General features: G+C 41.0%; 1 long non-coding RNA gene across 1 annotated transcript in view; it reads left to right on the plus strand.

Moving 5' to 3' along the window:
- The first annotated feature begins 609 nt into the window (after positions 1 to 609).
- LOC140480264 (uncharacterized) overlaps positions 610 to 21,782 on the plus strand; it is a 45,149-nt gene continuing 23,976 nt past the window's right edge. Inside the window, exons 1-2 of the long non-coding RNA XR_011961239.1 lie at positions 610 to 669; positions 1,846 to 1,938. This is a non-coding gene — a long non-coding RNA (uncharacterized lncRNA). The remainder of the gene's footprint in view (positions 670 to 1,845; positions 1,939 to 21,782) is intronic.

Consider the following 21,782-nt stretch of genomic DNA (forward strand, 5'->3'; position numbering starts at 1 on the left):
TCACTACTGAAACAGATAACTTGAGTCAGGAAATGTCTCAAATTGCCAAATCCACTTTGACAACAATCGCAAGATTTTTGTGGTGGCAGCAAAAAGCTTCAGGCTAGTTCGGCGAGAAGGAAACGAGGGTGGATGAGTTCTGTGGTGAGCTGGTTAGAAAGCCCCCGCTCAACTCAGTCCTCCCTAACTCCACAGTCTCCTGACAGCACCCCAAATACTCCCAAGGACTCCTTAAACCCCTGAAGCCAACTCACGCCCCAGTCCACTTCCAAAGCTCATTTTATCCTCTGACTTATCAAAGCAAATCTGTACTATGTGCACAATTCAGAAGCTATACAAATATAAAAGGAAGCTAAACTTTTTTAAAAAGCAAGGACTTAATAAAGATTTTATCATGACAGTTAACTCTTCCTTCACCTCTATTGAAGAATATTTGCATCAATTCCATCAAATAGTGCATCCTGGAGTGTGAGGTCAAACTCTTGCAACACCCAAATGAAAAGAGAATCTGTTTGAACTTAAACTCTAAACTCTGGCAAGTTCGGTTAGGCTTGGATTCTCTTCAATCCTCAACCTCACAACATGCCACCTTTCCCTCTAATCGAACTTCAACTTATCAAAACTCAGAAGGGATCTCCAGTATTCCAGTCTCGCCCAAAATTTTTTAAGGTCAGTAGACTCTTCTGAATGTGATGAAAATGTGTTTAGAATTTAGCTGCCAAAAAGTGTGCGTTTCAAAATTATAGAGTGTAGAGGGTGAAGTGTTCAAACTGCAAAAGGAAAAATTTTAAAAATTATAATGTGGAATAGAGAATCAGAGTAGAAGGAAGTATTTTTTCCCCAATTAGTACACTTGCCTTTATTAATCAGTGCATTGAAGAGGAATTGGGGTGTCATGTTGTGGCTGGAGGGGACATTGGTCTCCCAACTATAGGAAGGATATTGTTTAGCTTGAAAAGCTGTAGAAAAGGTTTACAAGGATGTTTCCAGCCCTGGAGTGTTTGAGATTTAGGGAGAGGCTGAATCGGTTGGGGCTATTTTCCTTGGAGCATCGAAGGCTTTATAGAGGGGAAGGGATAAGGTGAATTGCCAAGGTGTTTTTTCCAAAGTGGGGGAGTCCAAACCTAGGGGGCATAGGTTTGAGGTAAGAAAGGAAAGATTTAAAATGGACCTAAGATACAAACGTTTCACGCAAAGGGTGATACATGCATGGAATAAGCTGCCAGAGAAAGTGGTGGAGGCTGGTATAATTACAACCTTTAAGGGGATCTGGATGGGTATACAAATAGGAAGAGTTTAGAGAGATTTTAGTCAAATGCTGACAAAAGGGACCAGATTTGTTTGGGATAACTGGTTGGCATGGACAAGAAGGATATATGACCCTGAACGAATAAGTTATCAGCTGTGATTATTTGAATGGTCGGTACGCCTGAAGAAGTTACATTTCTCGAGTTAACAGATCAAGGAGTTGCAAATGCAGGTTTGAATTCTTATCAAAAAGAATGTGTTTGTTTGGTCCTTATTCTTGTCCCTAAATTTCTTCCCTTACACAGTCATCCTGATTGATATGAATAAACTGACAGAAGCAAATCAAACTGCCTGCGCGCGCAAATACAAATGATTGAAGTACTAAAAGCACTAAAAAATGTTTGAAGCTTGTAATCTAATCCTGTTGCAGCTTTCTTCATAAACTGACATGGGTCAGAGGTAATGGTAAAGCTTGCAAGTGTGTTCAAGCTGGAAGATTCTGATCCAAACCGAATGATCACAATGCAAACAGACCCTCAGTGATGCACAGTCAGACTTTCAACTCTTTGTACCCTAACTCATTTCAACTTTCTGCAGGGGATCTGCTCTCGGTTAGCTATTGATTGAAAGCAGTCTTCAAATTCAATTCTGGGCCACATCAAGGTCAAACTCAGTCAGACGCTGTCACAGGTGGGTGCGACTTTTACTGTCATAGAATCCTTTAAAAATATGAAGAAAGGTTAAAGTCTGCTTGAACCTGTCAGAACATTTTCCAAAAACATAAATAGTTGAGGTTTCAAATAAAGCCAACAATAACAATCTGCTCTGGCTGTTCAGCATGATAAATTTCAATGCGAAGATAATAGAGAAAACTCAAAGAATTTTAATAGATGTGTGTGGTACATTAGAGGGGAGATCCAAGCTAAGTTCAGAATCTAAAATGCCCCAATGTGAGACATTTGGATTCATAAGAAGCTCAATAAACATTGTCTTATTTTTGAGCTAGTTCAGCTTTACAATGACTTCTGGACTTTAAATTTGGCACTGCCAGTACCAGGACATAAGGTCACCAACAAGCAATTTCAAAGTCAATTTCACAACAAGGTATAATTCTTACCATTTGGCAACATTTGCCAGGTGCCAATTTTAAACTTAGTAAATGTGGTAAATAGGTTGAATGCTTTGCTTCAGATTAATTCTTTCTATTGCTTAAGGATCACACGTCCTAATCCACTGATGTCATTGTACATCAATGTCTGGGTTAAAAACAAAAGTATCTGCATTTCTTCTGTATCTTAACACGTCTTTGAGGTCATTGTTTAAGTTTGTTTCTTTGTGGTATAATAAATGTTATCTTGGAATATGCTGCGGCATCTTTGCAGACTGCAAGATCTAACAAAATAAATGTGATCAATAAATTGAACTGCTCTATGATGACCTTGCTTCGGGGAGAAATACTAGCCTTTTTTTATTCTTTCGCAAGATGTGGGTGTAGCCAGTTAGGGCAGCATTTGTAACCCAACCCTAATTGACCTTAACAAGGTGATGATGAGCTGTCTTCTCGAACTACAATTCTTGTGTTGTGTACATATCCCCAGAGCTTTTAGAAAGGGAGTTCCAGGAGATTGACCCAGGAATTGTGAGTTGGTGCCAAGACAGGAGGGGAACATGCAGATAGTAATACTCCCATTGAGGTTCTTATGAAAACTAATGGCTCATGTTGGCCCAGTTTGTATTCTGAACTTAGCTTGGACCTCCAATTAGTATCCCACACACACAAATTGAAATTCTTTATCCTCTCTCAGTTGTTTCTAGATCCTGTTTCACCATTGTGAACAGTGAGAATAGATTTTTATTTCTACTGCTGTTATTCTTGCAAGTGTGTTTGTTTGGGAAGTGTGTTGATGGAGGCTTGACAAGTTGCTGTACTGTATTGTCTATATGGTACACAGAGCTGTCTATGTTCTTTGATGATAATGGAGGGAATTAAGGATTAAAGTGATGTACAATGCCAGTCAAGCAGGTTGTTTTGTCTTGGATTATATCAGGTTTCTTGAGTATTATTGAAGCCACATTCATCAATGCAAGTAAAATTTAATCCATCAAACTCATGAGCTGTGCCTTACTGGTCATGGACAGGTTTTGGGGAATCAAGAAGTGAGCCTGGGATAGCATGGTGACCAAGTGGTTAGCACTGCCAAATGGCCTGCTTCCACACAATAGGGAGACTATGAAAAGCAAGACAAGTCATGTAATAGGAAGGGGCATGTAAACATTGGCACTGGCCAGTTAAGCAAAACAGAGTTATAGAGATGTGCAGCACAGAAACAGACCCTTTGGCCCAACTCATCCATGCCGACCAGATATCCCAACCTAATCTAGTCCCATCTGCCAGTACTTGGTCCATATCCCACTGAACAGGTCCTATTCCATATACCCGTCCAAATGCCTTTTAGATGTTGTAATTGTACCAGCTTCCACCAATTCCTCTGGCAGCTCATTCCATAAATGCACCACCCTCTGCATGAAACAATTGCCCCTTAGGTCCCTTTTAAATCATTCCCTTCTCACCTTAAGTTCCCCTCTAGTTCTGGAGTTTCCACCCCAAGGAAAATACCTTGCCTATTTATCCTATCAATGTCCCTCATGATTTTATCAACCTCTACAAGGTCACCCCTCAGCATCTGACGCTTCAGGGAAACCAGCCCCAGCCTGTTCAACCTCTCCTCCCTATAGCTCAAATTCTCCAACCCTGGCAATATTGTTGTAAATCTTTTCTGAATCCTTTCAAGTTTCACAACATCCTTCCAAAAGGAGGGAGACCAGAATTGCAAACAATATTCCAAAAGTGGCCTAACCAATGTCCTGTATAGCCATGACATGACCTCCCAACTTCTATACTCAATGCTCTGCCTAATAAAGGAAAGCATACCAAACACCTTCTTCACTATCCTATCTACGTGCAACTCCACTTTCAAGGAGCTATGAACCTGTACTCCAAGGTCTCTTTGTGCAGCAACACTCCCCAGGAATTTACCACTAAGTGTGTCAATCCTGGTCTGATTTGCTTTTCTAAAATGCAGCACCTCGCACTTATCTAAATTAAACTCCATTTGCCACTCCTCAGTCGATTGGCCCATCTGATCAACATTCCATTGTAATATGAGGTAACCTTCTTCGCTCTCCACTACACCTCCAATTTTGGTGTCACCTGGAAACTTACTAACTGTACCTCCTATGTTCACATCCAAATTATTTATATAAATGATGAAAGGCAGTGAACCCAACATCGATCCTCGTAGCGCACCACTGTCACAGGCCTCCAGTCTGAAAGGCAACCTCCACCACCATCCTCTGATATCGCTGTCTGTAATTTCATGACTTTAAGTGACACTCCATGTTGGACGTCAAAGATCCTGCGGCACCATGTTGAAGAAGTATGTTGTGGGTTTTACCTTGGAGATATGCAGACATCATACTCACCATGTTCTCACTGCGACAAAGATCATTTCACTGGTAACTAGGTCAACAATGTATCCTTTAATCAACACCACTAAAACAGGTTATCTCTTCACTATTATATTACAGTTTGTGAGCTCTTCTTTGTGAAGAAATGTTCTGCTGCATTTCTTACATTTTAACATTGATTACACTTTAAAAACATACTTCATCCACCGTAAAGTCTTTTGGCCCACATCCTGAGTTTGCATGATTTGAAGTCAAGTTTTCCCTTTAATTCAACATACAGCTAAGGCCATGCTCTATTTCTACTTACAACATGCTCGTATGCACACTGGAGGGATTTGTATAGTTCTTACATTGTCTACACATAGAGTCGTAGAGTCATAGAGATGTACAGCATGGAAACAGACCCTTCAGCCAAACCTGTCCATGCCGACCAGATATCCCAACCCAACCTAGTCCCACCTGCCAGCACCCGGCCCATATCCCGTCAAACCCTTCCGATTCATATACCCATCCAAATGCCTCTTAAATGTTGCAATTGTACCAGCCTCCACCACTTCCTCTGGCAGCTCATTCCATACCTGCAGCACCATCTGTGTGAAAAAGTTGCCCGTTAGGTCTCTTTTATATCTTTCCCCTCTCACCCTAAACCTATGCCCCCTAGTTCTGGACTCCCCAACCCCAGTGAAAAGACTTTGACTATTTACCCTATCCATGCCCCTCATAATTTTGTAAACCTCTATAAGGTCACCCCTCAGCCTCTGATGCTCCAGGGAAAACAGCCCCAGCCTGTTCAGCCTCTCCCTACAGCTCAAATCCTCCAACCCTGGCAACATCCTTGTAAATCTTTTCTGAACCCTTTCAAGTTTCACAACATCTTTCCGATAGGAAGGAGACCAGAATTGCGAGCAATATTCCAACAGTAGCCTACATAGCTCCTTTCAAGGAGCTATGAACCTGCACTCCAAGGTCTCTTTGTTCAGCAACACTCCCTAGAATCTTACCATTAAGTGTATAAGTCCTGCTAAGATTTTATTTCCCAAAATGCAGCACCTCGCATTTATCTGAATTAAACTCCATCTGCCACTTCTCTGCCCATTGGCCCATCTGGTCAAGATCCTATTGTAATCTGAGGTAACCCTCTTTGCTGTACACTACACCTCCAATTTTGGTGTCATCTGCAAACTTACTATCTGTACCTTTTATGCTCGCATCCAAATCATTTATGTAAATGACAAAAAGTAGAGGACCCAGCACCTGTCCTTGTGGCACTCCACTAGTCACAGGCCTCCAGTCTGAAAACAACCCTCCACCACCATCCTCTGTCTTCTACCTTTGAGCCAGTTCTGTATCCAAATGGCTAGTTCTCCCTGTATTCCATGAGATCTAACCTTGCTAATCAGTATCCCATGGGGAACCTTGTTGAACGCCTTACTGAAGTCCATATAGATCACAGCTACTGCTCTGCCCTCATCAATCTTCTTTGCTACTTCTTCAAAAACTCAATCAAGTTTATGAGACATGATTTCCCACGCACAAAGCCATGTTGTCTATCTCTAATCAGTCCTTGCCTTTCCAAATACATGTACATTCTATTCAAACCATAGTCATCAAAGTTATGCATTTTCCTACTGAGAAAAGGGCATTCTGGCATGCTATTGCAAGACAGACACTCCAATCTTGAAAATCCGATCCTTTTAGGTACTGGCCGGTCCTTCAACCCCCCCACCCCCGACCACTGGACTCACTGCAATATTCGGGAAATGAATGCACGCTCAGTTGTCTCACCACAAAGCTCCACCTGCCAAGGAAAACAGCCCATGGCAGGAAACTACCTTCCTGCCCAAACTTATAAGACTGTCAGAACTGATGGATAAATAAACAATGTATTTAATTTTTAAAAACTGAGAATTTAAAAAAAACTTGAGTAGTTGTAGTTCCGTCAGCAGATGACAACCATTGTAGGACCACCCACCCTGATGGATAAGAATGGTTTCAGATGTATAAACGCAGCAATCATTTACATAGGGGAAGAATATTATCCAAACATATGCCTGTACTTTTTTTTTAAGGAGACTTTCCAAAAGGAAAAGAAATGAATTGAAATAAGAAAAACTCTTGATACCATAATGGCTGGGTGCCCAATTTATTTCTTGACAAATTACAAATTCAATTTGTCACATTCTGTTGGAGTCTTTTCTCAAATGAGAAGGAATATATCAAAGGACTTTGGTGACAGAATTTCAGCTCACAGCTCAGCGACAGATTGGTGACATCCTGGATCGTCCCGCCCTACCAGTAGCCACTCAAATCTCGCATCCACTGACTGAAGTGCAAGTGTAGTTTCTATAACATGCAGCTGGGGTTTTCCACGCAAGTGGTGCATTGGAACTGTACACCATTGTCAACATGGAAAAGTGTTTGAAAGCCCTTTTTATTTCTCTCTCCTCTTCCCCTCATGTGGCTGACACATGCTAGCTTATTGCCCCAAGTGTACAAGGAGCTGAAATTATCCAAAATTTACACACGTCACTGAGAAACTCATTTTCGCATTTTCTAATGTGGTGGAATGGAGATTGAGATGATTGTTATATGCAGAAACTATGTGGCAACCAATTCCTATTCTGTCCTCATTCAAAATCTAAGTGAACATGCAGAGGTCAGTTTTGGCATAAATAATAGCCAAACACTTTCCTGTCCTAATTGTATGCAGTGCAGAATAAATCTATATCCATTAGTGGATGGGAAGAGTGCTGACATTAATACTCCTTCTTGGTATTTTCACAGATCTGTTCAGATATGTTATGTCATTTCTTTGGAGCAGGCTGGAATTAAACCCAGGCTTTGTAAGGATATCAGCCCTCTCAATTTTCCTCCTAGATATTTTTTGAACACGCAGGAATTAAATCCCGACCTCTTTGCTCAAAGGTAAGGACACTATTCAAAGTTTGGGAGAAGATTTGTAGCTCGGGTGCTCGTTGTTGTGGTTCTGTTCGCCGAGCTGGGAATTTGTGTTGCAGACGTTTCGTCCCCTGTCTAGGTGACATCCTCAGTGCTTGGGACCCTCCTGTGAAGCGCTTCTGTGATCTTTCCTCCGGCATTTGTAGTGGTTTGAATCTGCCGCTTCCGGTTGCCAGTTCCAGCTGTCCGTTGCAGTGGTTGGTATATTGGCAAAACCAATGTAGTGTACAAAACCCCGTGCAAGGACTGTACAAAACACTATATAGGACAAACAGGAAGACAGCTAACGATCCGCATCCATGAACACCAATTAGCCATGAAGTGACATGACCAGCTATCCTTAGTAGCCACACACGCAGATGACAAACAACATGAATCCGACTGGGACAACACTACTATTATAGGACAAGCCAAACAGAGAACATCCAGGGAATTCCGAGAGGTATGGCACTCATCTACAGATTCAATCAATAAGCACATCGACCTGGACCCAATATACCGACCACTGCAACAGACAGCTGGAACTGACAACTGGAAGTGGCAGATTCAAACCACTACATATGCCGGAGGAAAGATCACAGAAGCGCTTCACAGGAGGCTCCCAAGCACTGAGGATTTCACCTAGACAGGGGACGAAACGTCTGCAAATCCCCAGCTCGGCGAACAGAACCACAACAGTAAGGACACTATCTTTAAAAAAAGCCCTATTTTGAAGAAGCAGCACCCTACTGGGGGAGGAGTTCAGTTTTTTTTTCTCCCTAATTATGCTATCCAGGCATATTTTAATCCACCGATAGCATAGGTAGGACTTGAATCCAGACCTCCTGGTTCAGAATTAGGGACACTACCACTGCACCTCAAGGGCCCTTCAATTCTCCTTCCATACTAGGTATATTGGCCGCTTTAGTTAATACATATGGAGTTTGAACAACTAATGGGTCTTAATATTATTTTAACAAAATGGAGTTTATTTTGTGGCAGCAAAAGGCAGAAGTGCCATTGGCTAATTTAGACATAATTGCAGTAGCAGGAGACAATGATAAGACATGCATCTCCAGTGAGATTTTGAGCTAGACTTCTCTTTTTCCGCACCCATGTCCTATGTCCTCATTAGATTGTGTGGAGATTAATGCAGTCTCCAATATTAACCCTTTCAGAACTATTGCCTTATGCCAACCTAGTGATGTTGATCATTGACTAATTGAGTGACACATCTTAAGGGAAAAGGCACTAATTGATGCTGGCTGCTGAAAATTGATCCTTTCATTGTGTTTGCAACACCGATTTGCCCAGGTCCTCCAGATCATATGGTGATGCCATGAACATGATCATCAAACATCTCAGCAGCAGGAAGAAAATCCTCTTCCTTTCTGACAAGCTGCAGGACGTCAGAAAGATTTACAAACAGTCATGGAATAGGCAGCAAAACACTTAACATCAGTAAAATTGTACATAGGACCTGAGAGCAGTGCTGGAAAATATTTAACATTTACCATCAGGATAACCACATCTCCACATAACCATGCACCAAACAATTTCATTTGCATGATTAATAATCTTTCTTTCCCTGCTTTTTGCGTCTTTTATTCACAAGAACCTACATACAGGAGTACATCTGAGTCTATTCAGCCATTCATAGCTGATCTGCATCCTTTGTGTACCTGCCATTGCTGTCTCTTAAATCGCATCGGAAGGGGTGGCGCTGGAAAAGCACAACAGGTCAGGCAGCAACCGAGGTGCCGGAGAGTCGATGTTTTGAGCATAAGCCCTTCATCTGACTCTCCTGCTCCTCGGATGCTGCTTGACCTGCTGTGCTTTTCCAGTGCCACACTTTCTGAGTTTGGCAAGTGCAGTCCTCACTTTCTCCCTGTCTCTTAAAATAAGGCTATTTCCTTAGTGCCCGACCCCTCAATCAGTAGAAGTAACATCTCTCTTTTGTAATCTATCGATATCTGCTCATCTGAAAACAGCCCTCACCTTTTCAGGGCAATGCAAGCCCAATTCAAGCACAATGGGACACTTTCTTATTTTTGCTCTTTCTCATACAGGACCTGCAATTGCTCTTAGAAGTATTTCCCCATTTTGACTACATTTGCAGCTTCCTCTTCCAACGATATTGAGCTGCATCAAAAGGCTCTCAAAACCTTTCAGCCAGCCATACACTAACCCAGTTTTACTCTTCCCAAAGGAGAAACTCCCAGCTGAGTGGTGAAGACAGATAAAACAGAAGTAGGTCATTCCTCAGTGTGTATGCTCATATTAATGAAGGAGGGTGACATCAATCTACTTGGCAAGAAAGTGAATGCATTATCACCAGGTTCTGGGATGACAGAAAATAGATTGGAAGTAAAATGCTGAGGATAACACAAAGAAATTACAGAAGGATAGAGGCAGGTTACGTGAATGGGCAAAACCTTTAAGTTAATGTGGGAAAGTGTGAAGTGGTAAACTTTGGCAGAATGCATAGAGGAGCTGAAAATTATTTAATATTTTAGAAAGCTGCAGGGGTTTAGGGATTCTCAGGCAAAAATCGCAGAAAGCTGGCATCCAAGTTCAGTGGCTACTAGTGGACTGTTTAATTTTATTTCTAAGGGAAAGGAGTATAAAAATGGGAGGTGTTGTAACTATATAAGGCAGGAGTCAGATCATATCTGGAGTACTGTGAATAGCTTTGGTTCCCTTATCTAAGGAAAGATGTACTAGCACTCTATCACAATCCAAAAAGAAGGTTCACTACATTGATACAAAACTAGATGGCTACAAAATGTGGCTTAGTCGTAGAAGACAGAGAGTAGAGGTAGAAGAGTGCTTTTCGGAATGAAGGTCAGTAACAATGATGTTCCATAGGGATCAGTGCGGGGACCTGTTTGCAATATATATAAATGTGCTGGTAGAAAATGTCAGTGGTTTAGATTCGATTCCCTACAGTGGGGAAACAGGCCATTTGGCCCAGGTCCACACCGATTCTCTGAAGACTAACCCACCCAAACACATTCCCCGACCCTATTACCTTACCATTACCCCTGACTAATGGACCTAACACTACAGGGCAATTTGGCATGTGGCCAATTCACCTGATCTACACATCAGGAAGATCAAAGGGGGCATAGCTTTAAATTAAGGGGGGTAGATATAGGACTGATGTTAGGGGTAGGTTCTTCACTCAGCGAGTCGTAAGTTCATGGAATGCCCTGCCAGTAGCAGTAGTGGACTCTCCCTCTTTATGGGTATTTAAGCGGGCATTGGATAGGTATATGCAGGATAGTGGCTTAGTGTAGGTTAGGGGTGCTTTGATCGGCGCAACATCGAGGGCCGAAGGGCCTGTACTGCGCTGTAATGTTCTATGTTCTATGTTCTATGTTCTATCTTGGGAGGAAACCAGAGCACCTGAAAGAAGCTTACACAGACAGAGGGAGAATGTGCAAACTCCACACAGACAGTGGCCCAAGACAGGAATCAAACTAGGATCTCTGGTGCTGTGAGGCAGAAGTGCTAACCACTGTTTATGGATGACACTGAAATTGGCAGAGTTGCAAATAATGAGGAAGATTGTCAAAGGATATACCAGGATATAAACAAATTGCAGAACTGGGAAGTGGCAGATGGAATTTAAACAGGTGATGCATTTTGGAAGATCAAATTCAGGTGTGAATTATACAATACATAGTGGGACCCTTTGGAACATTGATATACACAGGTATCTGAATGTACAGGTCAACAGATCCCTGAAAGTGGCAACACAGGTGGTTAAGGTGGTCAGAGAAGCATACAGCAAGCTTGTCTTCATCAGCTGTGGCATTGAATATAAAAGTTGACAAGTTATGTTACAGCTGTGTAAAACGTGAGTTCATCCACATTTCGAATATTGCGTGCAGCTCTGGTCGCCACATTACCAGAAGGATATTGATGCTTCAGACAGGGTGCACAGAAGGTTTACCAGAATGTTGCCTGGCCTGGAGTCAGTTATGAAGAGTGGTTGGATAAACTCCAATTGTTTTCACTGGAAAGACAGAGGCTGAGGGGTGATCTGATAGGAATCTGTAAAATTAGGAGAGGCATAAATAATGTGGATAGTCAAGATGCTTTCTCTCTAGGGTGGAAAAGTCAGCTACAAGAAGGCTTAGGTTCAAAGTGAAAGGGGGAACGTTTAGCAGAGAAGTGTGGGAAAGGTTTCTCACACAGAGAGTGGTAGATGCTCATTTCCCCTTCCCCCACCTCACCCCAGTTCCAAATTTTCAGCTCAGCACCATCCCTATGATCTGTCCTACCTGCCTATCTTCTTTCCCACCTATCCACTCCACTCTCCTCTCTGACCCATCACCTTCATCCCACCCCCATCCACACATTGTACTCTTTGCTACCTTCCTCCAGCCTCCTCCCTGACCTATCACCTTCATCCCCACCCCCGTTCACCTATTGTGCTCTATGCTACTTTCTCCCCACCCCCACCCTCCTCTCATTTATCTCTCCACCCTTCAGGCTCTCTGCCTCTATTCCTAATGAAGGGCTTTTGCCTGATACATCGATTTTACTGCTCCTCGGATGCTGCCTGAACTGCTGTGCTTTTCCAGCACCACTCTAATCCAGAATCTGGTTTCCAGGATCTGTAGTCATTGTTTTTACCCGCTTGGAATGCACTGCTAATGGTGGTGGTGGAAGCAGTCATGTTAGCAATGTTTAAAATATACCTTGATAGACATATGAAAGTGAGGTGAACAGAAACTGCCTATAGGCAATTAGTAGCGGTCTAAATAAGGATAAGGAATTGATGCAGACTTGGTGGGGCTGTATTGTATTATATTGTATCTCAGGTATGAAGGGATTGTCTTATGAAGAGAGTTGAGTAGGTTGAGCTTGTATTCATTGGAGTTCAGAAGAATGAGAGGCCACCTAATTGAAACATACAAGATTATCAAGGAAGTGAGAGGGTTGTTGAAGAAATGTTGTTTCTCCCTTGTGACAGAGTCTCGCACCAGATTGTTAGGTTGTTAAATGAATTCATAGGTGAGATAAACAGATTTTTAATCAGTACGTGAATCAAGGGATATGGGCAAAAAGTAACGTGATGTTGAGGGTTGTCAGATTAGCCATGATCTTATTGAATGGTGGAGCAGACTTGATGGGATGAATGGCCTCGTGCTGATCCTACATCTTGTGGCTTTATGGTGTCATCAGGTACACAGGATTGGAGCTGTTTGAGCTGGCAATACTTGAGCTTAGTTTACTGTAAAGTGAAGCCTCCAAAATCAAAGCAGAGTTTTCTCACAAGAATGCTCGAACCCAAATCTCTGGTGATTTTGTTGGCGTAAATTGGGAAAGCATGAGGAAGACTGATGACACATATAGGCTGGGGAGATGAGAACCATCCAGAATTCCTACTTCGTCCCTTCGATTGGAGTGGAATTATATGCAATACTGTTTCCCTTGAATGCGCTGCTACCACCATCAAAACTTAGAAATGGATAATGTGCTCAGGAAAACACTGAGAGAACTGGGTGTCTTTGGAATCATATCCAAGTAAATGTAAACATAAGGGGAAATAATCGGTGCAAGAAAAAATAAAGGAAGGAAATATTATCGCTTTAAGTTTTATATATATTATTTATCCTGGCAAATCTTATGTAGTTTGTGGTTGTGGTGTGCAACTTGGAAGAAACACCACAGCTTTGCTACTGCAGCATTTTTTAGGCATTTTATTCTTCACTTTTCATACATAGAGGTTTAATCAGAAGCAAGGCATATATTGGATGAGGAAGATTCTTGGAAAATATTGGTCTGTGTGAGTGCACGTACATGTACGTGTGTGCATGTGTGTGTCCAAAAGGACCTCAAATTCACGACACTACAGCAGCCATATTACTGGTTGTTGTAGGTCCCAGAAGGTCTAAACAGTCTTCAGCATTGACTTTATTTCAGTGCAATAAATTTCCCTGGAACACTCGCCTGTCAGGGAAATGTACATATTACAGTTGAAATAGCTTACTGGCACATTTATGTAAACTCTTTCACAATTTCCCAAACCACTTTGTAACCAGTAAACTACTTTTTGACATTTTCTCACTGTTGTTTTGGAGCATATGCAGCAGCCAATTGGGATGTAATAGGATCCCACAAGCAATAACAGCTTAATGTTGAGGTAATCTGTTTTGTTTGTGGTGTTGATTTGGGATTAAATATTGTTCTGGCCAATGTGACTAATTCCTGTGCTTGTCTCCAGTATAGTACCATAAATTCTGCTATGCCACCGAGTAAACAGATAATGTCTTAGTTTAACATCTCGTCTGAATGGCAGCAGTTCTGTCACTGAAGCACCCCCTCTCTATTGCCACAGATTGTTAAACTCTCTGGCACAGTATATAAACATACATAGAGGTGAGAGTGCTATGAGCTGAGCCATAGTAGAAAAGAGTTGGGCACATGAAACCCTTTGTATGAGAACTCATTGACAGTTATAAATTTTCCGGTGAACTTAAAACTGCACCAAATCCATTGCTAAGTTGACCCAACTCAAGCAATTTTCCTACCATCATTCAGGCCTAATTCAAGATACAGTGCTCAGTATGTGTGAAGATTGCCTGTCTTTCATAGCACCATCAGAGCAACATAGTATGAAGAAAAATATTTCACTGGAATTATGTTTCTGTCCCTTTATTTACCATAAAGAAATTCTCTGAAACAAATTCTTTCTGAGTTAACTGTGTGGACTAAGTTCATTTAAAATATTGCATGTTTTTCAATTATCTCAGTGACATTTTGGGTTTCCTTTCTTTTTGTTTAGCTGATCTTATTTGTCATACTTTCATCTTCTGTCTGTTTGATCTTAAAGTCAAGAAGTCGAGACCTTGTAACAAGGAACAGTACCCTCATGTTTGATGGTCTTATCTGATCTGTAATAATGTGTCTTTTTGATGTTGACCACAAGAGGAATGTGGCTCAAGACATTTGGAGAATTCTCTAGTTTCCTTTGAATCTTCCTACAAAACTAGCAGATGGAACTATTGTTCAATGTTCCTTTCAAAAGAAGGACAACTTCAACCAAGTAGCACACACTTAGTAACAGCGAAGAGTTTAGATTTTGCACTCAAACATTAAATCCACAGCTTTCTCGCCCAGATGGGGGTGTTCACCAATTGAACAAAGCTGTCAATCTGATCCAACCCAACAGATTCAATTCAAGTTGAATGGTAATTCTAGGTACTTATGAATCATTTCTTAAGCCATGTGCTCAAAGCATGTTTGTCGCTGAGTCAAAGTGTTTGTGAGTTCAAATCTTACATTGACATTGACTACATTATTGGAAACAGTGCAATACTGAAAGGCTGTTTATCAACATATCCACACTTTACATTTACGTAGCCCCTTTAATGTAATCATTCATTGCAAGATGCTTCACGGGAGCTTTTCTAAAAAAAATTACTATGAAGATATTAGTGTAGATTGTTAAAATCATACTGAAGGAGGTAGGTTTTAAACTCTTAAAGTAGGAATGCCAGAGTATGAACTGAAAAGGTTCAAGGGAGAGAATTCTAGAGCTGAGGGCCTTGGCAGCTGAAGCCATGTCTAGTAATAGTGGAATGGCTAAAATTAAGGTTTTGTGAGAAGCATGAAAACAAATTGTGGTATTACTTAACTGGGAGCCAATAGGTTAAGTGAGCATGGAGCTGATCAGTGAACATGACTTGGTGTGAGTAATAATAAGGGGAGGATGATTTGAAGTTGATGGAGGGTAAGATGTGTGGGTTTTGTTTAGAAGTACATTGAAAATAGTCAAATTAGATAGAGTAGGCAAAATTGAAGCTTTCCATTAGATTAGATTAAATTTATTGTCACATGTACCTGAGAACAAGAGTACAGGACTCATTGAAAAGTGTACAGAGTCTGCACTCTCTGGCACCTTCTCAGAATACATTAGCTCAAATTAAAAACAAAAGTTGAAATTAAAGAAACAAACAAAATGAGAAGAAAATGCCCAGATCACCTAAAAGACAAAGACATAGTTATGTTGCACTACCGTATATGGAAATACGCAGTCTTAGTGATGGGTAAAACAGTAAACCTGCTCTCTTCAAGTTTGTGGAAAAGTTTATTTGGCATTAAGTTGAAGAAAAACAGGAATATTCTTCCAATAGACTTGCCAATATCTAACCCTTGCCCAAAACTCTTCAACAGATTATCTGGTCCCTATCTCACACCTTGCTTTACACAAACTGGCTGCTGTAATTACTTTATGACAATGGTGACCACACTTCCAAACTACTTAAATGCCTGCAAGACATTTTGCAACATGCTAAACAAAAAAAGTGAAAGTAATGTGGATGTTGGAAATCAGTTACAGAAACAGAAATTGCTGGGGAAAAAAACTCAGCAGGTTTGGCAGCATCTGTGGAGAGAAAACAGAGTTAAATTTCAGGTCCAGTGAGCCTTTTTCAGAACTGAAGCATTTCTGTTTTCGTTGCAACAACTTAAATTTTGAAAGGGTCTACATGAATGCAAAGTATGTTATTCCTTTTCTAGTCCCACATTACATTCTTTGATAAAGTATCATGGACTGGGAGAAGTGATTATGTACATCAGTCTAATTCCAATCTATTGAATTATAAATCTGTTTTTAATGAAACACTGGAGGGATGGGCTATTCAGTTTAAACGGATGTTGCAGCAAATTGATTAATTTATGTCTGGTTAACCCTCTAGGAATATCCTGGAATGCAACGTATTAATTTATTTCCATGTACATTTTTTTGGCAATGAAAAGCAAAACCTTGCAAAGGGAAATTTATTGTGCTGGTGTAGTAATATAAATTTGAAAGGAAATGTGTCAATGAATGTCATGTATGTTAGATTTACTGTATGCCAGTGTAGTTGGACCACAAATTCTGAATGAACATTCATAGGACTGAGGCAAAAATATAATATTGGCTCTGTCATGTTGTTAGAGTCACTACCAGAAACCCATACTGCAATGTAACAGCTGTGAAACTGCTGTGTTAGCCTCTGACATGAGCCATGCAGTGTGCCATGTTGGAAGGGTGTTCAAGTGGTTAGTCCACGTCTGTGCCAGAAGCTTTAACATATTGCAGATTAGGATATCAAACATCTTCCCTGGCTAACAGGCTAAGCTCGAGCCTAAGAACCTGAGCAACTCATGCCAACAATTGCAAGTTAAAGCATCACCTGTCTTGCAATGGAGAAGTTTTTGACTTGACTATGCTGGTGGCATTGTGGCACAGTGGTTAGCACTGCTATCTTGCAATGCTGGAGACCTGAATTTGACCCTCGCCTTGGCCAACTGTCTGTGTAGAGTTCACACATTCCCCTTGTGTCTGTCTGGGTTTTGTTTCCTCCCACAGTCCAAAGATACATAGTTTAGGTAGATTGGCCATGCTATATTGTCCTGTAGTGTCGAGGAGTATACGTGTTAACTGTAGTGTTTGTGGAGATGGGGTAGAATACTCTTTAGAGAGTTGGTGAGACCTGATAGGTCTCTTTCTGCACTGTGGGAATTCTATAACTTTAATTTGCTTTTGCAGTGTGTGTTTCATAGGGAGATTTGTTGACATGGTGGAGGGGATAGAGGTTATCCTGGCACAGTGATGTGAGGACTTTCCTGATCTGAGATCCTGTTGGAGTTATGGAGTCTGCCCCTGTCAGCCTACAACATGACAGGAAAGTTGAAGCCATGGCTGCAGACTGGGGATGCTTGGTGCAAGAGAACAGCATTTCGGCTTTCCACAGAAAGCCCTTCACATCCACAGCCTGCGTGGAGAACTTTTCCTACCTTTGACTCAGCAATGAGCACTGCCTGAGATATTTAATATTCACCAAGAAGATGGTCACACACAGTGCCACCAGGTTCAACAGGATCTGTGGCCTCACAACAGAATGAGCACGGTGCTGTCAGTCTCTGTCAGTGCCATCAGCTTCTATGCAACCGAGTCCTTTCAGGAAGGAGTACGTGATCCATTTTACCCACACCCCTCCCCATCCTCTCTGTCCACCTGAAACATCCTTTCATGACATCTTCCCAGTTAAAATTCTGCAATCACAACTGTTTGCTAAAGAACATTCCAAAACAATTAAATCCAAGAAGTCATTGTGTAATACACAACATACTAAACTATACTAAACTATTCCATCTTGTGCATCCCTTACGTCTTACCTTGTGGATGTCTTTTCATGACCTAGTATTTCTATGCAGTGAGATCCCACTGCCTGCAGCCTGGTTGGTGGTGTGGAGGGCAAATGTCACTTGAAGAGGTATGCATTGACGTTGGTCACTGACTTGAGGCCAAGACTCTTCCAATGGCATTGCAGCCAACTCCATGAATCAAGACTCCAGGAATTGGCTTCCCTAGTTACATGCATGCATTCCATTTGGAAAATGTTGCTGAAGGGTTTCCTGTCCTCCCCACTCCACCTGCAGAAGAGGGCTTCAAACTCTGCATCAGAGGAACTGGAATCCCTCTGTTTTGGCCGATGCTTCATTTGTTACCCACTTCAATGCCACTTGAACTTATTGGCAGAATCATAGAATTGTTAGAGTGCAGAAGGAGGACTTTCAGCCTATTGTGCCTGCACTAGTTTTATTCCCCAGCACCAATCTTCTACCTTCCCCCATATCCTTACACACAACATGTACTTTCTGTATAATGAGTGCAGCTTCTTTTTAAATGAGTACGGTTGCCTTTAAAATAACTTCTGAGCTGATTGTCTCCTAACCAGTAGCACGAATGGTGCTCAGCTGAACATTTTTAAAAGTTTTCATTTGTGGGATGTGAGCAATGCTGTCTGGCCCGCATTTATTGCCCATCCCGAGTATGATGCTTACTTAAATTAAGAGGCAAAACAAAGTTTGCATGTTTAACAGGATGAGGCACATTCAAAATGCAAACAGAGATCCTGTAGTTAAAGATGAGAGCATTTCAGGTTTTAACCTTGAGGGTTCAAAGATTCTGATTTGCTAATCTTTGTGTCTACCCTGATACAGACAGTGGAATGTTTGGTGTTGTCTTTTAATATGAAGGTGGGGCTGCTGAGAATTTAGAACTGATATGTTTGAAGTGCTGAGCAGCTGGTAATTTGGTCCAGGCTTTGTCGAAGCCACAGTGTCAGCAGAGTTCAAGTGAGATCATCTATGGCCTGAAGCAGGTGCATTCCAAAGCAGTTTCACCATCGCCAACTGATGCAGTTGGTAAAAGGAGCCTTGTGAATTCTAACTTTCAGGAAGCACCATGATGTCACCAGTGATACTGAAGCAGCGGCGGAGGGGCTGCAGGCTTTATTCCAACTGGAGGCTTCTCAGTGGGAAGCACTGAAGTCATGGAAAATGTTTCATTCAGTTTCTGTACTGATTCTCGATAACGATCCTCCGCAATGGAATAGAACTGGGAAAGAGGAAATAAAGACTTGCAGGGCTGTTATTTTTTTTTCTCAGGCACTGGGCATCCAGAGGAATTTATAGCCAATATACTTTTGAAGTATAGTCACAGTTACAATATAAAAAGCAAGGGCAGCTAAATTGCACAATGCAAGACTCTAAAAATGGCAACATTATAAGAACTAAATAAATTATTCTTAGATGTGAACATAAACGAACATAATCCCAAATTTGTACTGGGTCAGTAAAGGAATATCAGACATAGGAATAACAGTAGGCCATTCAGTCCATCGAACCTGTTCCACTGTTCCATGAGATTATGTCTGATCTCTGGCATATCTCCATAAACCTTTCTTTGACGCTTATCCATTAATACGTTTGTTTAAGAGAAACTTATCTATCTCAAATTTAAAATTAACAATGGATCTGCATCAACTGCCATATAAGTGGCATTATCAAATTAGCCAAATCAGATATTGGATTTAAATCCCATTTACTTATTTTATAATAGCAGCAAAGGGATAGCTCATCAGGAACCAAGATCAGTACAATGAATTTAAAGAATTACAGCTGTGAAAGGTGAGAAATAATAATGGGTGTGGCATCTATTTAACACCAAAACACATCTGGCAGAAATGTCAAAAAGCAAGCCACTATGATAAGGTTATCTTGTGAACTACATCAGCCAATAAGATGTAATTAAAATTTGCTCACAGATTTAGTCTTGCTTCCATTAACATGAAAAAAATGACTGAATTGAGACAAAAGAGATGGCAGCATTGCTGTAAACGTTGCTGGGTTCATAACCCACAGTTCCAAACTCGTTCATGTATTCAAACCACATTCAATTTTACTTCAATTAATGATAAAAATCTGGCTTTGAAAGCAAGTTTTCATATGGCTAAACTTATCATACTTACTATGTTGCAAAAACCCATCTGATGCTCTTTAAGGAAGGAAACCGTGGGGTGGCTTAGTTTCTCAGCAGTTAGCACTGCTGCCTCATAGCGTGAGGGACACATGTTCAATTCCAGTCTCATGCGACTGTATGTGTAAAGTTTGCACATTCTCCCTGTGACTTCATGGGTTTCCTCGTGCTCCAGTTTCTTCCCACAGTCCAAAGATGTGCAGCTTAGGTGGGTTAGCCAGGGGAAACGCAGGGATAAAGTCGCAGGATAGGTCTGAGTGAGATGGTCTTTGGAGGGTTGGTGTGGACGTGATTGGGCTGAATAGCCTACTTTCACATTGTAGGGATTCTATGAAATCAACTCTAGATGCACAGCAATATATTTAGACTATTGACCAGAAGATATAGGAGTGAATTAGACCATTGGGTCCGCTCCACCATTCGATTATGGCTAATATGTTTCTCAGTCCCATTCTCCTGCCATCTCCCTGTAACCCTTGACCCCCTTAATAATAAGGAACCTATCCATCTCAGTCTTAAAGACACTCAATTACTTGTCTTCACTGCCCTTTGGAGCAATGAGTTCCTCTTGACTTCCTCTGAATTGCCAAGCAAGTTGCCCAGTTCAAGGGAAATTATGAATGGGCAACAAGTGTTGATCTTGTCAATGATGCCATCCTATAAAAGAATTAAACAAAAAAAAGGTCTTTACAATACTGAAAGGCGACGAGCACCTGCAGAGCCAGAAAGAAGGAAGCCTGACCCTTCACATGATCAGGATGTAAGTCATTTCCTTTGGCCTTGCATGCACGAGTAATTATGCTCAAAATAATCAGTGCTCATCAAACACAAACCATTGTAGTGAGCTCAGGCATCCCTGTGCAATGATCACTGGGCCACTTTTGAGAAAGATCAAGGAAGCAGAAGGTAAACGTCTCACTGTGACAAGGCAGGATACGTGAAACATTTCCGAAGTGAAGGCTACAAATTGTGGTGTATTCGTTCGATACATTGACAAAACATCAAGGAGAAACCACCTAATTGTCATCAACAGTGGAGATCTGATGAAATTACTAAGAAGTGTACTGACCTATATTTTAAAAGTTAATAAAGTGACATTAATGACAGAGGTGAAAGAAGTTGGGAGATATATTCATAGACATCACTTGCCTTCATTAGCAGTTGACTTCTTACATTCATGTAAAATTTCTTTCTGTGTTATCTTAACTTGCGGCCAAACTGTTCAAAATAAACAGCTTAACAGCTTTGTTAAAATAGCACAGCAAAGAATGTTACATAAACCCCCTAATTAGTACACTAACAGAGGAAATTATACCCTGAATGGAATCAAAATATTTACCTGCTTGTTCAGATAGGCATGTTGAAGATCAGAGTTTGGCTCTTTTGTGCTTAGCACAATGTAAATCAAAGGAAGCAGTGTGCACATGAACTATCCAGGTCATTTGTAATTTTATTTACAACACAAATATATCCATTCAGCTTTTGTTTATTTTCACTTGTGGTGATTTTCTAATTTGCATTTAACCAAAATGCTTCTCAATGCTAGAAAATTAAACATTTTTAAAATTAAGCCCAACACAAAGTACTCCAAGACTCTTGGTAATACAGGGCAGGTTCAGACTAAATATTTAACCCATGATTCCTGAATAATTTGCTTTTAGCTTTTCTTAAAACCTTTGCAATTGTGCAAGTACATTGTTCAATTTGGTGGAACATTCTTTTTCCCGAAAGAAGAAAAGAAAGGGTAATCAGGTATCCTTGCCTTGAACCAACATTTCTTCCGACTGTCTAACACTGTTGTTGG

Source organism: Chiloscyllium punctatum, chromosome 8, assembly GCF_047496795.1.
Source record: "Chiloscyllium punctatum isolate Juve2018m chromosome 8, sChiPun1.3, whole genome shotgun sequence".
NCBI classification, from domain to species: Eukaryota; Metazoa; Chordata; class Chondrichthyes; order Orectolobiformes; family Hemiscylliidae; genus Chiloscyllium; species Chiloscyllium punctatum.